Source organism: Mustela nivalis (genome assembly GCF_964662115.1).
Source record: "Mustela nivalis genome assembly, chromosome: 13".
Classification (NCBI taxonomy): domain Eukaryota; kingdom Metazoa; phylum Chordata; class Mammalia; order Carnivora; family Mustelidae; genus Mustela; species Mustela nivalis.
Window position 1 is genome coordinate 46,967,027 of NC_139032.1, and position 15,941 is coordinate 46,982,967.

The following is a 15,941-nucleotide window of genomic DNA, read 5'->3' on the forward strand; positions in this document are numbered from 1 at the left end:
CCTGAGCCAAGGGCAGAGGCTTTAACCCACTGAGCCACCCAGGCGCCCCTCCTAATAGGTTTTAAATGTTAAAAAATTTCTTCTGAGTGGCATTACAATTCTTACTAGTAAACAGGCAAGGATAATAGACATTATTATTAAATTATATTTAATATAATTATATTAAAATATAGATAAACAGATATTAAATTGAAAGTAATAAAAAACAATGTTTAAAAAAATACCTCATTTTGGACATGTATCTCTTAATAAGATGGATCAAGTCATTTCCCCATAGATTTGTATATGGATATACTTACTACTAGAATGAGTTAGGAGTTTAGTATTAATTCTATTCTTTTTTTTTTAAGTTTTATTTATTTATTTGACAGAGAGAGACACCGTGAGAGAGGAAACACAAGCAGAGGGAGTAGGAGAGAGAAAAGCAGGCTTCCTGCCGAGCAGGGAGCCCCATGCAGGGCTTGGTCCCAGTACCCTGGGATCCTGACCTGAGCCTAAGGCAGATGCTTAACAACTAAGCCACGCAGGCACCCCTAATTCTATTCTTACTTGTCAATTTAATTAAAGGTGATACAAAAAAAATGTTATTTGTAGATGAGGGTGGAAGGATTTTTATTAGAGCTATAGCCCTTCGTTTTTGGATCTTTAAACAACTTCTAAGTCAAACTTTATATCTTGGTCTACCATGCAAAATCATTTTTAAAGATCTACCAGCTCAAAATTTGTTTAACCCTCCTTCCTTTTTAAGGAAGGCAAAGAATTCGAGACTACCTGTGATTTGTCACCCAGATGAAATTTTTCCCCTACACCAATACACTACCTGATTTTCAAGTGTCCGTGTGTTTGGTGTCAGTCTGATATGCTTTCACTCCAGGGTAATGCAGTGAATGAAAAGTGTAGGTTTGTTCTGGAAGGTTGAAAAAGGGCAATTATGAATAGGGATGACTTAACCATGGTCCCTTTTTTAGGAAAGCAGTCACAGAAAGGGTGGCTCTGAAAAGATCTTTAGCTACCCACGTCCTTGAAATCCTGGTAAACCCCTACATGAGCACTCTTGTTTGAGGACTACTGTCTCTCTTTTTTAAAGATTTTATTTATTTATCTTCGGAGAGAGGGTGAGCACAAACAGGGAGAGAGGCAGGCAGAGGGAGAAGCAGGCTCTCCACCAAGCAAGGAGCCCGATGCGGGGTTCACCCCCAGGACCCTGGGATCATGACCTAAGCCAAAGGCAGATGTTTCACCGACTGAGCTACGAAGGCATCCCAAGGATTACTGTCTCAAAGCACCTGTGGTCAATCAGGATCTAAGAGTTATTAAAAGATAAACAAATAAGAAGATGGGCTGTTTTCATACTTTTTGCTACTGATGGTTTTTCTATACCATGTTAATTAGTGATTCTTACAGCCCTGCTTTAAAGTAGCCAACACTGAAAGTCAGTGTAAGGTAATAGGAAAGGTCTGGGCTAAAGAGTCCAAAACCATGGTTTCGACTCTTAACGCCACTCCTAACTGGCTCTGTGCCTTTAGAAAACATCACTTTAATTCTTTCATTTGAAAGCCAGACTAGAAAAGTGTTTCCCAAAGCTAAGTGATACAATTTTAGGTGCTACATGTACAAAATGTCTCTATTTGTTATACATTTCTTTTACTTTTTATCAGGAAAAAAATAATCAGCATACTGAATCTATTCTTCTTGAGTACAGGTTTTGAAAGCATATCTGGGATGCTTGGGTGGCTCAGTCAGTTAAGCGTCTGCCTTTGGCTCAGGTCATAACCTCCAGGTCCTGGGATAGAGCCCTGTGTTGGGCTTCCTGCTCGGTGGGGAGTCTGCCTCTCTCTCCCCACCCACCCCCCGCTTCTGCCCCTTCCCACTGCTCATTCTCTCTCTCTCAAATAAATAAATAAAATCTTTTTTAAAAAATTGTTTTTAATTTAAAAAGATTTTTAAAACTGTATCTGAAAAGGTAAGTATTTAAGGTCTTTTTTAAATCTGCTTTTTAAAAATATTAAATAGCTAGACATGAAAAATCCATGAATGTGTTATGGGAACCAACAAATGCTGAGAATTACAGAATAATTACAGTGGCTGTGGTCCCTCCAAATTCCAGCATTATGTGATTTTATGAAAAAGAACTGGAAGAAGAAAAAGAAAAAAAGGAAGGTAATAAATGAGAAAGGAGCTGAAGGAGGGAGAGAAGAAGAGGAGATGTATTTCTAGGTTGGCTCATCAAGTGCCATAGTCATGGATGACAGATATTGACCCACACTAAGAAATTCCAAGAGGCAAGTTCAGGCAGATTATCCAGTTAAGCATTCATAGAAAGATGTTTTAAACGCAGAATACCAATTATGCAAGTCAGGCTTTCTCAACCCTCTACGTATTTGCTAAAATTCTCATGTCTACACAGCCAAGTAATGTGGAAATTTGATGTAATTGCCCAGGCAAGACAGAAAAATAAAACATACCACATAAATTGGAGGACTGAGTTATATACCTACATCAGCTATCTTTACTGCCCAAATTATCCAGGTAATCTCTTCACCTTCTTGTCACATTGCCTGTGTTGCCAATTCCAGTGCTGGAATTTTAATTGAGAGAGCTAACTGAGAATGAACGCCCTCCAAAAAAGTATGGGTTTTTCCCATACTTTAGTAAATAAATCCAATTTTTATCAAGGTTAACCATTACTCTGAGATAAAGAATAGACTGAATTACTTGGTGTTAATGTGAACAGTTTTATAAGCCTTGTAGATCTTGGGTGTAATGTGTAAATACATCCAGCTAATTATGTTAAGATATTTTTAGCTTCATTTCCCCCCTGTTGTTATGGTCAATGTCCCTCAAAAATTTTTAGTAAGATACTAAGAGTAACATCTTTTGTTCTTCTTCTTTCCTGTGTTCTAATCCTTTCTTTTTAAAGGATCAATAAAAAGAAAATTGTTCAGCCAGATAAAAATCTTTCATGTGCACACACACACACACACACACACACACGCATACTCACACACAGGTATACATAAATACCACTGAACAAAATTTCTTACGGAAATGTTACAGTTACACATATTAGAAATGGACCAGTCTAAGAAGTATGTAAAAGATGAATCTCAGTCATGAATCTCAACTCTTTTCTTGTCTTCTTATCCTATATTTTAACAAAGAAAGAGGGGTCACTCTATTTGGTATGGCCTTCAGTGTTTCTTGGATCTCAAGTGACTTTCCTCTAAATAATCATAGCAACTTTATTTATGTGGCTTTACAAGGCACTTTACCACCCATTTTCCTATTTAATACAACCTTATGTGATAGGGACATCTAAAGGAGAACTGATCAATGTCTCTGAACATTTCTTTTCAAGAAAATTGAACATTTTCTTTCAAGGAAAGAAAATAGTACTAATAATAGCTGCTGTTTATACAACACTTACTACTACTGGGGAGTCTTATATGCAAAAGTCTTTATTATTCCTCACAATATTATAAAAAGATACTATGTTTGACCACTTACACTATTGGTCTTACACTGTTGGAATGTGAACTGGTGCAGCCACTCTGGAAAACGATCTGGACTTTCCTCAAGAAGTTAAAAATAGAGCTACCCTTCGACCCAGCAATTGCACTATTGGGTATTTACCCAAAGGATACAAAAGTAGTGATATGAAGGGACACACACACCCCAGGGTTTGTAGCAGCAATGTCCATAATAGCCAAACTATGGAAAGAACCCAGATGTCCATCAGGAGATAAATGGATAAAGAACATGTGGTGTATCTATACAATGAAATATTACAAGGCCATCAAAAAAAAAAAAACCCACAAAACCTTGCCATTTGCAATGATGTGGATGGAACTGGAGGGTATTATGCTAAGTGAAATAAGTCAGTCAGAGAACGACAAACATCATATGACTTCACTCATATGTGGAATTTAAGAAACAAAACAGATGAACACAAGGAAAGGGAAGGAAAAATAAAATAAGAGAAAAAACAGAAGGAGCCAAACCATAAGAGACTCTTAATCGTGGAAAACAAACTGAGGGTCACTGAAGGGGAAGGGGTAGGAGGATGGGGAACCTGGGGATGGACACGAAGGAGGCACATGATGGAATGAGCACTGGGTGTTACATGCAACTGATGAATCACTGAATTCTATTTCTGTTAATTAAATTCAATTCTAATAAAAATTTTTTAAAAAGGGATGATTACTTTCTACTTTATAGCTCAGTAAGTGATCCTCTGAAGTTAACATGGTCAGGGGCATATAGACAGTAGTGGCTGGTCTGGGATTTGAGTTTAAATCAGTCTTTTTCTGAGGCCAGAACTTTCTTCTACTTCACACCACACCCTTGTTACTAATGGTTCCCCTTTGTCTTTGTTGAATGAAATCTAATACTCATATATTCTCTTTCCAGATGGGCTTTGATAGTAGATGTCAGCTCAAATCCCTTAGGTAGCTAGGATCAAGTAGAAAAGGTTGGAAATTTTCCAACTGGCTATGAGTAATGAGGAGACAATCTGGGTAATATATAAACCCATTCACACCAGCTCTTCTCCAAATCCCCCAGAGCATTTTATTTCACAGGGCCGGCCAGAAAAGGCTAACCTGCTGTCTGAAAGAAGAGGTGAGGCCAGAGAAGCTCGGATCTCCTGCAGGCAGGTCTTTCTACCCCCAAGCCAGGCCTGGAAGGGTCTGGTTTCTATTACTGTCAGTCCCGGGACCATCCCAACAATGACTGAGCCCCATCATGTAAATCTCAGTTCCCCTAAATATCCCACCATGAGAGAAAGCTGGCAATGTGAACTTTTTATCGCAAAATATGTGAAGCTAAGGATTCTTGAACACGAGCAAATCGCCGTACTCATCAATGGAAGTGATCGTCTGTAGTAAGCTTTTTGGTCTGTCAAGTCTGTGTGCAAATTGCCAAGGACTAGGCCCAAAGATAACAGCAGCAAGCCTATATTCAGATGCTGGGGGGAAAAAAAAAAGGAATGGGCTCATTTTCAAGAGGGAGTTAGATAACACAAATAAGTCACACTAGGGAAGCCTTTTCTCCATATTACTTCTCCTGATCTGTAACATCCCTTTGCAAGAATATGGCGTGTTTTGTTCTTCCCCTTTTCCAAGTGAGGAAGCAGCTTCAGAGGATAAGAAAATGTTGAATGTGAAAGTGTCCCAGGCTCTGTGTTTAGAACATTGTCTTTTTTAATCCTTGCAAATAGCTTAAGAGGAAAATTTAATTGTTACTCTATTACATGAGGAAATTCAAGGTTAGAGAAATAAATCGCCAACAAGAAGTGGTCTGCTGAGATTTTACCACAGGCCAATGTGACTCCGAACTCCTTTAGCACCATGTGGTATGTATTTGATAAGAACTTAAAGGAATTAGGGTGCCTGGGTGGCTCAGTCGGTTAAGCGTCCAACCCTTGATTTCAGCTCAGGTCACGTTCTCAGGGTTGTGAGATAGAGCCTTTTGTTAAGCCTGCTCAAGATTTTCTCTACCCCTCTGCCTCTACCCCTTCTTTCCCATGTACACACATGTGCACTCTCTTTCTCTCTCTAAAGGAAAAAGAGAAGAACTTCAGAGATTTGTTCAGAATTCCTAATCTCAAATCCCTCTCTATTAATTATAAATCCCTTTCTTTTTCTATATCCACACTGTCCTCAATATGGAATCTAGTGGTATATTTTATTAAAGGAAGTGTAGTTTCTTCCTCTCTAACCAACTCCAAGGCAAGGTTATTTACTCCAATATGGCTTCTATCCAGATAGGGACACATCCACCAGGAATAAATATTTTCTGAGCACTCCCCATCTGCCCCACACTGTAATAAACACTGCTGAACTCACTAAAATGAACCTGATGGCTTCTGGAATTTCCAGCAGCAACATGTTTCTCTAGAACCAGTGAAAATAGGTACCTAAACGTTTTCAGGTTACCGGTTTAGTGTTAATAGGAGTAGGGAAATAAAATGATGCCATTTCCCTTTGTGCTGTTTGAGAAGGCAGAGGTGAAAGCCCAGCTTCTTTGCTTTGAATCATACACCTTGAACCATAGGTCAGGCAAATTGGTGGTCACCTTCATGTCCCAACCTGCCGAAAAACCCACCTCAGGAAGCCTCGTTATTGAGGGAGATGAGTGTGCCAGATTCCACAAACCTGGACTTGCCGATGGAAGGTCTCTCCAGCCAAGAACAGCATAGCTAGCAAGGGTGGTGGGAGGTAGGAAGCAAGCTCAGGGTTGGCAAGTGGATGGAATGAGTCACCTCTTTGATGTGGACGGGTTATTCCAAACACAGCAAGGGTAAGCAAGCACTTCCTTCCCCTGCCTATTGTGGCAACAGCCCCTTAGTGTAGGAAACTGAGTCACAGGACAGGAAGGCTTCAGAGTTCTGGGAGAGGAAATTGTTGATCTATATTGTAATATAAAGTTTATGACGAAGAAGTTGGTCTGAGTCTGGTACAATTTCAGTTTGCCTAGTGTAAATAAACTAGCTCTTTCCTTATCTCCCAAACCTTTCCCCCCAGCCCCAGGCCCCATTCTTAGTAGGAGAATACCAGTTGAGAAGTGTCCACATCTGGCAAGGCCCTTGGCAAGAATTAACTTTTTAAAGGAATCCATTATTCTTAATAAAAAGAAAACTCTTGCACGTTTATGTGATTGTCTTACTTAGAGAATGAAAATACCATAAAGAAAAGATTGTTCAACACATTGGCGGCTCCAGGAATGCCTGGTTCTTGAATAGGAACAGAAGATTCAAATCCTGGGTCATGTTGGATCCATCTGGCCCCATCGAATGGATCTGTGTCTCCCTGGAAGCAGAGCCTAGAAGACTGAAGACTGTATTTTCTAGACCCTTACTTTGGTTTAAGGTCCTCCACTGGAAGAAGCTTGCATAAGATTTGGGAGGTGGAAGAGAAGGCACCATTACCGCTCTGGTGTTAGCAAGAGGCCCAGAGTCTTTGGCAGATAGCAGAGCCAAGGTTTTGCCAGTGACTCCTAAGGGCTCTCCTGCAAATCAACCATGAGGGTGGGCAGGCAGCTTAGATAACCAGAGATAACCTTGCACTTGCACCTAAGAGCTCAACCTTTTCAAGATCTTTGTGTTTTCATTGTGTACTACTTCTTGTTAAAATGAACTAAAAAAAACTTATTACCTAGTCATGAAGTATATTTCATTTATTTGCCTTTATTAAAAATATTTCAAGGTCCTGGGGTACCTGGGTGGCTCAGGTGGTTAAGCATCCTACTCCTGATCTCAGCTCAGGTCTTGATCTCAGGGTTGTGAGTTCAAGCCCACAGTGGGCATGGAGCCTACTTAAAAAAATATTTCAAGGTCCAGGGCGTCTCTGGTATAATAGTAATTAAATGTGTATTCATCTCCCTATGCTTTTCATCCTGTTATAGATACTGATAATGCCTCGATTGAAGCATTCTGTTCTTAGATCAGAGAATATAAACAAAACACACAACCTGAATTTTACTTTTAAATTTACTTGGCTTCGTCTGAATTTTTTTGAGCAGAAGGTAAAAGGAGGGAAAGATAGAAATGCGCGGAGTTCTTAACAAAAGCATCCACATTTTAAAATTATTATTATGTGCAGTTAGCCAGCATATAGTACATCATATGTGGAACATAAGGAATAGCACCCAAACTTGGAATCATATAGGCCGGAGTAAAGAAGCAAGATAAGACAATACCATTTCTGTGAGCTAACTTCCTTCCTTCACAAAGATCAGGCTTCATCTTTGTTCCCTCCTGTCTCTTTTATATTTATGTTATTTTCATTTTCATTTTCTAAACAGCAAAGGAACTATGCTTATTTTAGAGATGACTGTGAGTAAGGGGACCTATTTTGAATAGGGTAAATGGTAAACCTTGCCGTTGTTGGATAAGCATGTAATTCAAAGTGAAATGAGTAAGATATCATGGGATTAATACATCTGGCATTGTTGGATACCCTTTACTTTTGCATGTGATGGGTACCTTAACTGGCAGAAAGGCTCTGTGAGGTTGTGGATGATGTCATTTGATTACTTGGCTTCCTTGGAAAGTAAGAGTTAGATGTTCACTGCCCAAATTTTATCATGTCTCCTTCCTTTGCATCATGCCATGAGATTTTCAGTATAAATCACAAGTCATAAACTGGAAGCCCAGACCACAGACCAAAGTTGGCGGGCAGATTCATTCATCTACTCATTAATTCATTCAAAAGACATTTATCAAGTTTTGACTCTGGTCTAGGCCCTGGGGATACAGCCATGAGCAAAATAACCCCAAATCTCTGCCTTCAAGCAGTTTACATTCCATTGTAGGAAGAAAAAAAAAAAAAGTCAAATAAAATGTATGTTAGATGACAATAGTGCTTTTGCAGTAAAACTAAACAGTAAAAAGAAATAGGGGGTGTCGGGAAGAGAGTGTGGGTCCAAATAGGAAGGTCTCACCAAGAAGGTAGCATTTAAAACAAGACCTGGGGGCCCCCTGGGTGATAGAGTCAGTTGAGGACCCCACTCTTGGTTTCAGCTTCTGTCGCGATCTCAGGGTCATAGATCGAGCCCCATGTGGGGCTCTGCACTGGACATGGAGTCTGCTTGGGATTCTCTCTCCTTCTCCCTCTGCCTCTCCCGCTGGTGCGCACTCTCTCTCTCTCTCTCTCTCTAAGGTAAATAAATCTTCAAAACATGATAATAAGTAAGATAATATATGAAGGAGGTGGCTGTGTGAGCTCTGGGCTGTTTATGGAGAGGGCCTTCCAGGTGAGGGAAATGCTCATGGAAAGTCCTTGAGACTGGAGAGCGCATTGCATATTGAACAGCCAAAGGAGTGAGCGAGAGCTGGTAGGAGTGAGGAGGGGGAGAGAGAGGTGAAGCTATGGGAAGGAGGCCAGCGTGGGAAGGTCAGAGAGCCGCTGCAATGGTGAGGACTTGGCAGATGTGTTCTGTTGGTCTGCCCACTGATTAGGATATTTTATGTAAACATTTTGATTTCTAATAACTTTAGAAAAATATAAGATGTGTCAACACTAGATGTTCATTAATGACCACATTCTGACACGAGCACTGAGCAGTAGCTGCCCCCCAGTGCAGTCCCAGAGCTCTGTGGTGTCCAAATCATCCTCCCCTCCCTTTTCTCACACTTGGCCTGTTCCTTTAGGCCTGAAGGCGGTTTTGTTTGACTCCCGTAAGTGGAGGGTAAACTTAGTAGTTGACGTACTAAAGCAGATGGAATCCCATTGGAGCTGCCTTGGTCTCTTCCTAGCCAAGCGTGGATGCACTGACTCCAGGCCTGGGGCCCCCTGTCCTGGCTGAGCACCCGTGTTGCTCTATCAATGATCGCAAGCCACCTGTTTTCATGTGTCACCAGAATGACGATCTCAGTCCTACAACCAATGTTCAGGTGTCTGCCAACAGTGTTCTCAGGAAGATTGGGGCCATGGCTCCACAGGTTCTAATCAATCATTCTGGTTTCACTTTGGGCATTCAGAACTGCCTTTTGATAGGAGGTGAGCTTGTTTGGTTTTGTTTGTTTGCTTTTGTACCAGAGTTCAGTTTTTTTGACAGAAAATATTGAGGAATAGAGTTGAGCTGTGTACCTAGGTGTGTGGTAGTGAGCAAGGAGAGGGGAGAAGGAGAAAGAGTGACATCTATTAACACGTCAAAACAAAGGATGCCAACTCTTTTTATTTTTTATTAACAATTTTTTAAAATTTCAAGTCTTGTCCTTTTTTTTTTTAATTCCAGTATAGCCAACAGAATGCTGGCTCTTTATATGTGAGTTAAACTTGTCTTCTGCTAATTACCAATACCTAGGAATTGACCTGGAAATCTGTAAGGCTTAAAAATGATCAAATGGCCCCAAATGGACAGTTATCTCTTCATTATAAAATATATCTACCAATGGGCTGGTCTCAGAAGCTATTATATTTTTATCTTCCTTATTTTGCCAGCCAAAATTTATGGTAGAGTCAGCCAAATGCTTCCAAAATGAGTTACAGAATGTACACTTACTCATGAGAAATGCCATTGCATACAGCAAACGTGTTCTGGGGCAGTACCAACTTGTGCCTGGGACATTTAGGTATTCAGTTTTGTTTTTTTTTTAATTAAAAGAACATGAGTAAGAATGATTTTTATAGCTAATCTGTGCTTAATAAGTCTGCATTAAAAGATAGTCATTTAAATGGCAGTTTAGAAAGTTCAAGTGAAACTTGAAATTCTGACCCCAAAACAATGAAAAAGAGACATGATCATTTGGTAAATTCTTTAAAATCATGCAGGAAGATAACTGACCCAACCCCAAAGCCCTGGCTTTGAAACTTCTCCCTTGAGTGAGGAAGATGAACTTCCCCCTAGAGGAGGTCTAACAGGAATTGGAGGCTGTCCTGTCCCGGTTTCAGGGTCATAAGATCGAGCCCCATGTGGGGCTCTGCACTGAACATGGGGAAGAGTTCAGTGCAGAACTCTGAACTCTGCAATTGCAGTCTCTGGCTTAACAAGGGCTCTGACAGCAAGCCTACAGGAAAAGTCTCCTCAGAGTAAAAACATTCAGATAACAGAATCTCATTAGCATGCAGAGAAGTAAAGGCAATGCAGCTATGACTGTGATAAAAGTAAGGCAGGGAACTAAATACGTAGTGAATTCACATACCATAAAATGTTGACTTGAAAAATGGAAGACACGCTGGTTCAAATTCAGTATCTAACATGTGGATGTCTAGGTTGGCCTTCATGAGGAAGAGACTCAGAGGCAGAACTTTTTGAACTGGCCACATACTGGAGGTTTCCTCAGGAGTAATATTGGTGAGAGAGTGACGCAAGCAGGATTTGGGCAGAAGCAGCTGACCTGTGGTTTAGTAGCAATAAACGTCCTGTGGGGAGCTCTGGAACAATGAAGCAATAAGCTGGCAGTGAATGCCACGGTCATGAACAGAGAATGTCGGTGGTTTCTTCCCTCAAAGCCAGGAGAAGCCGTGGCACTGGAAATGGTGAATGACACACAGACTTCCTTGACTTAACACTATGCAGTGAGTATCACAGGAGGAAGTGTGGTACAGTGCGTCATTTGGATGCAAAAAAACCCTAGGATCAGATAGTGCCTTGGCCATTTATTAGCTGAGGACAGGGTTAACAACGTAATTTGCAGGGCCAGGGCCAAGTGCAAAAGGGAAGTGCAGAGTTCCTCGCTCAAAAGGAAGGGAAGAGTGCCATTAAAGGTACTAAAATAAAAAGCCTCTTTCTCCCCCCCCCCCCCCATCTTCGCAGTCTCTCTCTCAACTTTTTATGATGTTTTTATTTGCTATTTACTGGGTACTCTAAGCAAAGAAAAAAAATTTTTTTTAAAGATTTAATTTCTTTATTTATTTGACAGAGAGATCACAAGTAGGCAGAAAGGAAGGCAGGAAGAGAGAGAGGAGGAAGCAGACATCCGCTGAGCAGAGAGCCCAATGTGGGGCTCCATCCCAGGACACTGGGATCATGACCAGAGCTGAAGGCAGAGGTTTTAACCCACTGAGCCACCCAGGTGCCCCTAAGCAAAGAAAAATTTAAGTTATTTAATTTAATTAATTATTTATTTAATTTATTTAATTATTAGCGTGAAACTTGCCATTCATCTTCCTATCGAGCAATCCCTCCTTAAAGTGCAAACACAATAATGTTTAACTTGTCCACATACTTACATATTTCATTCTTACCAGAACAGTGAAAATGTTGCCCAAAACTAACTCAGCTGTTTTATTTTACTTCTTGCAACACTCACATTTTACCAACACTCTCTCTCTCTTCAACTTACGGGTGAGTAACGAAGGACTAAAAGAAAAGCAAGCATGGGTTTCCCTATCTCTCCCTTTTCTTCTATTTTAGCATGCTACAGGTTGGCTATTCCAGGGAGCAAACATTGAGTGAGCTAGTACGTGATAGAGTTCCTTGGCTTTTTGTGTTTGTTTGAACACCATTGCCTCTTATATTTTATTTTATTTTATTTTATTTTATTTTATTTTATTTTATTTTATTTTATTTTATTTTATTTTGCACTAGAAGAAAATTCTGGTCTGAAAAGAAAATTACTCAGTCATAAATATTACACACTTATCTTGTACTTGCTTTGAACTTCCACACATACCACACCAGAGTTTTATGCTCAGGGGTAGAAAGGAATGACATGCATCGCATCTGCTCACACATGTATTCCATTGTCCCTCAAGACTTCGAACACTTTGTCTATCTCTTAGTCTTAGAACACAATTCTTGCATCTCTGAATCCTTTCACTTGGTGATATGTGTTCATCCTTAAATTCCAGCTTTGATGCCTCTTAATGCAACCAGTGTTTATTAAGCACTTCATATGTGCCAGTGGTGGTGCTAGGAGCCAGAATGGGGTTAAAGACCCTGATTCTGCCTTCACAAGACGGGTTAATTATCCCCCTTCCATGACTTCACCCTGTTATAGCATGTATCATACGACATTACATTGCCTGTTTGTATGTCTGCACCTCCCTTAGACTGCCTGCTCCCTGATTTATGGTGCATAGCCATACTCAATACCAACTGTTGATTGACTGAGTGAATACTAGCCGTTGTTGGAATGCAAGGTGAACACGTTGGATCAGCAGTGGAAAAGATGGTCTGGCCAAGAAAAGAGGAATGGGCTGAAAAAATAAATGTGGTAATCCTTTGCATTGCTGTCAGGATAAATAGTAATAAAAATGTTAACACATGAAAGCTAGCGCTGTTATTTAACCCAGCTACTATGGCATGACCTTCTTATATGTTACCTACTTGAATATCTCAACTGTCTTGTGATATGGGAACTATCAATGACACTACTTTAAAACTGAGGAGGCCAAGGGTCAGAATGAATAAGTAACTTAGCAGAGGCTTCCAGCTATGGGTAGAAGAGCTCAGACTTGACTTTGGGTCTTTCTGCTCCAAAGTTGGTCTGTTTAGCACGTGGAGATACTGATGACAGCAAAGCTTGAGCTTATTGAGGACAATAAAGGCAGCAGTTCACTAGAGGAACTGGAGATTGTGATGGGAAGACAGAATATTAGATTTTAAAGTAGTTCAGAGATGGACTGTCCATGCAGAGGATGACCAGGCCCAGAAGAGCTGGTGTGTGAAGGTGCTTATACAGAAAGCTCATTGGAGATGAGCAACTTCAACTGTTCTCAATGAAATGACATACCTGAATTATACTCAAGTCAAAATGCTATGCTCGAGTTCTGTCTTTTGCTCTTAAGAAATCTTCCTGATGGGGGGCATGGGTGGCTCAGTGGGTTTAGAGCCTCTGCCTTCAGCTCCGGTCATGATCTCAGGGTCCTGGGATCGAGCCCCTCATTGGGCTCTGTGCTCAGTGGGGAGCCTGCTTCCCTCTCACTCTCTGCCTGCCTCTCTGCCTACTTGTGATCACTGTCTGTCAAATAAATAAATAAAATCTTAAAAAAGAAAGAAAGAAAGAAACCTTCCCTGAGTCTCCCATCTGGAAGGAATTACATATTTGTACTCCCATAATTCTGTGCCTAACTCATAATATAATAATATTCTGGGTACTTGTGTCTATGTTTTATTTCCTCACATTACACACCCACTAGACTGTCTACTTGGTCCTTAATTTTTTCTAAAACACTGAGGAGAGTATCTTGCAAATATAACATGCTCAATTTAAAAGCTAGAGACTAGGGCACCCCGCTACCTCTGTCGGTGGAGCGTACAACTCTTGATCTTGGGGCTGTGAGTTTGAGCCCCATGTTGGGTATAGGGATTACTTACAAATAAAATCTTTTATAAATAAGTAAATAAAAGATAGAGACTACATTAACAAATTAATGTAGTAAAAATAAAATTCCCAGCCGTTTTAAACTTTCAGATGAAAAGCAACTTTAAGGTTTCTATTCTGTCAAAAGGCAGTATTTTGAATGTTCTTTATGTTCCTTGAGAACTTGAGGCCCTTCTGAAAAGAATATAAAATTATACTAATTTTTAGATAATATTGTTTTCTGCAACTTGGTTTTTTTAAAAAGATCTTATTTATTCCTTTATTTGAGAGAGAGAGAGCACAATAGAGGGGAGGAGCAGAGGGAGAAGCAGACTCCTTGCTGAGCAGGGAGCCTGATTTGGGGCTCAATCCCAGGACTCTGAGATCATGACCTGAGCCAAAGGCAGATGCTTAACCCACTGAGCCACCCAGGCACCATCCTCAACTCAGTTTTGACACTGATGACTTGTTAGAGATAAGCCCCTAGCTGGAAGTTGATATATTATAAACTTTTCATCTGAGCCAATAATACAAAACCATAACTTGTCCATTGAAATGTACCTACCAGTGATTATGGCTATATCATTAATTTGTATTGACTCATAGTCCTAAGAATTTCAAGATTCTACTGACCTTGAAAAACTGTTAAAACAAAGAAACTAGCTATACTACAAAGCCCAGTATGAATTAATATCTTATTTACTGAGGGAAAATAAGGACGAGGTTTTGATAGATTGTAGTTTATTGCACATTAAAAAACAAAAGTGAAACCAAGCATCCAATTCCATAAAAATTAATTTTCTTTCAAGGAGGAAACCTCTTTGGTTTGTGTGGTTACCATCAAAATTATATTTAACTATTGAATCACTGTTGTCTTGTAATGCTGGATATGTTTCTATTGAATTCAGAAAAGGCCATTTGAGTTCAGTAGACACCTGTGAATGCAGCTGAATTTTAGATGCTGGCTGCAGATGAGCACATTTAAAATGTGCTTTATTACTCCTTTTAACTCTTCTGAGTCATCAACTACTTAGAAATTAGAGTAAGTTGTTGAATCAGAACCTAGGTTACAATGCAAAATCAAATTCCCTTATTTAGTGAGTAGAAATGCGAGTATTCTAACGTGATATATGAAATCAAATATAGTTAGCAATGATTTTGTTTGCTGATTTGGCAATTTAAATGTTCGTTTCCAAGCACGGCAATTGCATTCATCTGCTCAGGCCACCATAATAAAATACCCCACACAATACTTTAAACCCCATTGGTGGTTTAAACAACAGAAATTTATAGTTTCACAATTCTGGAGAATGAGAAGTCCAACATCAAGATGCTGGTTTCTGGTTATCTTTTCACGTGCTTATTAACTATTCATGCATCTACTCGTGCAATATCTCCTGTTTTTTTGCACATTCTTTTAAGACCCGGCCTTTATCTCTTTGTTATTTATTTATTGCAGGGTTTTGATATTCTGGATAAAAGACCTTTGTGTTGCAAACATTTCTTCTAGGCTTGCCTTAACTTTTCATTTTCTTACTGCTTGTAGAAAAACTTTGCAGATGCAGCCAGGATTGAGGACTCCCATCTCCTGCCATAATTGCAGCTGATGGTCCTCTCCCTTTCTACAGTGTCTCTAGATACAAGTTATCATTTTTTAATGAATTTTTCTCCTACTTCTTTGTTCATTCAATAAGGTCACCAACATGTTGAATTGGGGGCATTATTTTTAATTGACTGTTTTGTCTCATTGTTTTGGTACCAGCTAGACTTTAAACTTAAATAAAATAAAATATGGCATATTTTAGATGGTATATACAAGATTGTAGCCCAGTTAATGCTAAATTAACCCAAATGTGATCACTTCTTATTTTTAAAATTTTTTTTGAGAGGGGAAAGGGCAGAAGGAGAGGGAGAGAGAGAATTTTAAGCAGGCTCTGTGCCCTGCAGGGACCCCAATGTGGGGCTCAATCCTACAACCCTGAGATCATGACCTGGGCTGAAATCAAGAGTCGGACACTTAACTGACTGAGCCACCTAGGCACCCTGATCACTTCTTAATTTAGTGAATTGTTTATGATACAAAATTCTGCAAAATCCAGAGTCCACCTTTTCTCTCAGGTGGTCTCACATTTAACCCCTACACAGTAGATGGTACAACAAACACGAATTGGATTCCACTGTCAGTTGTCTT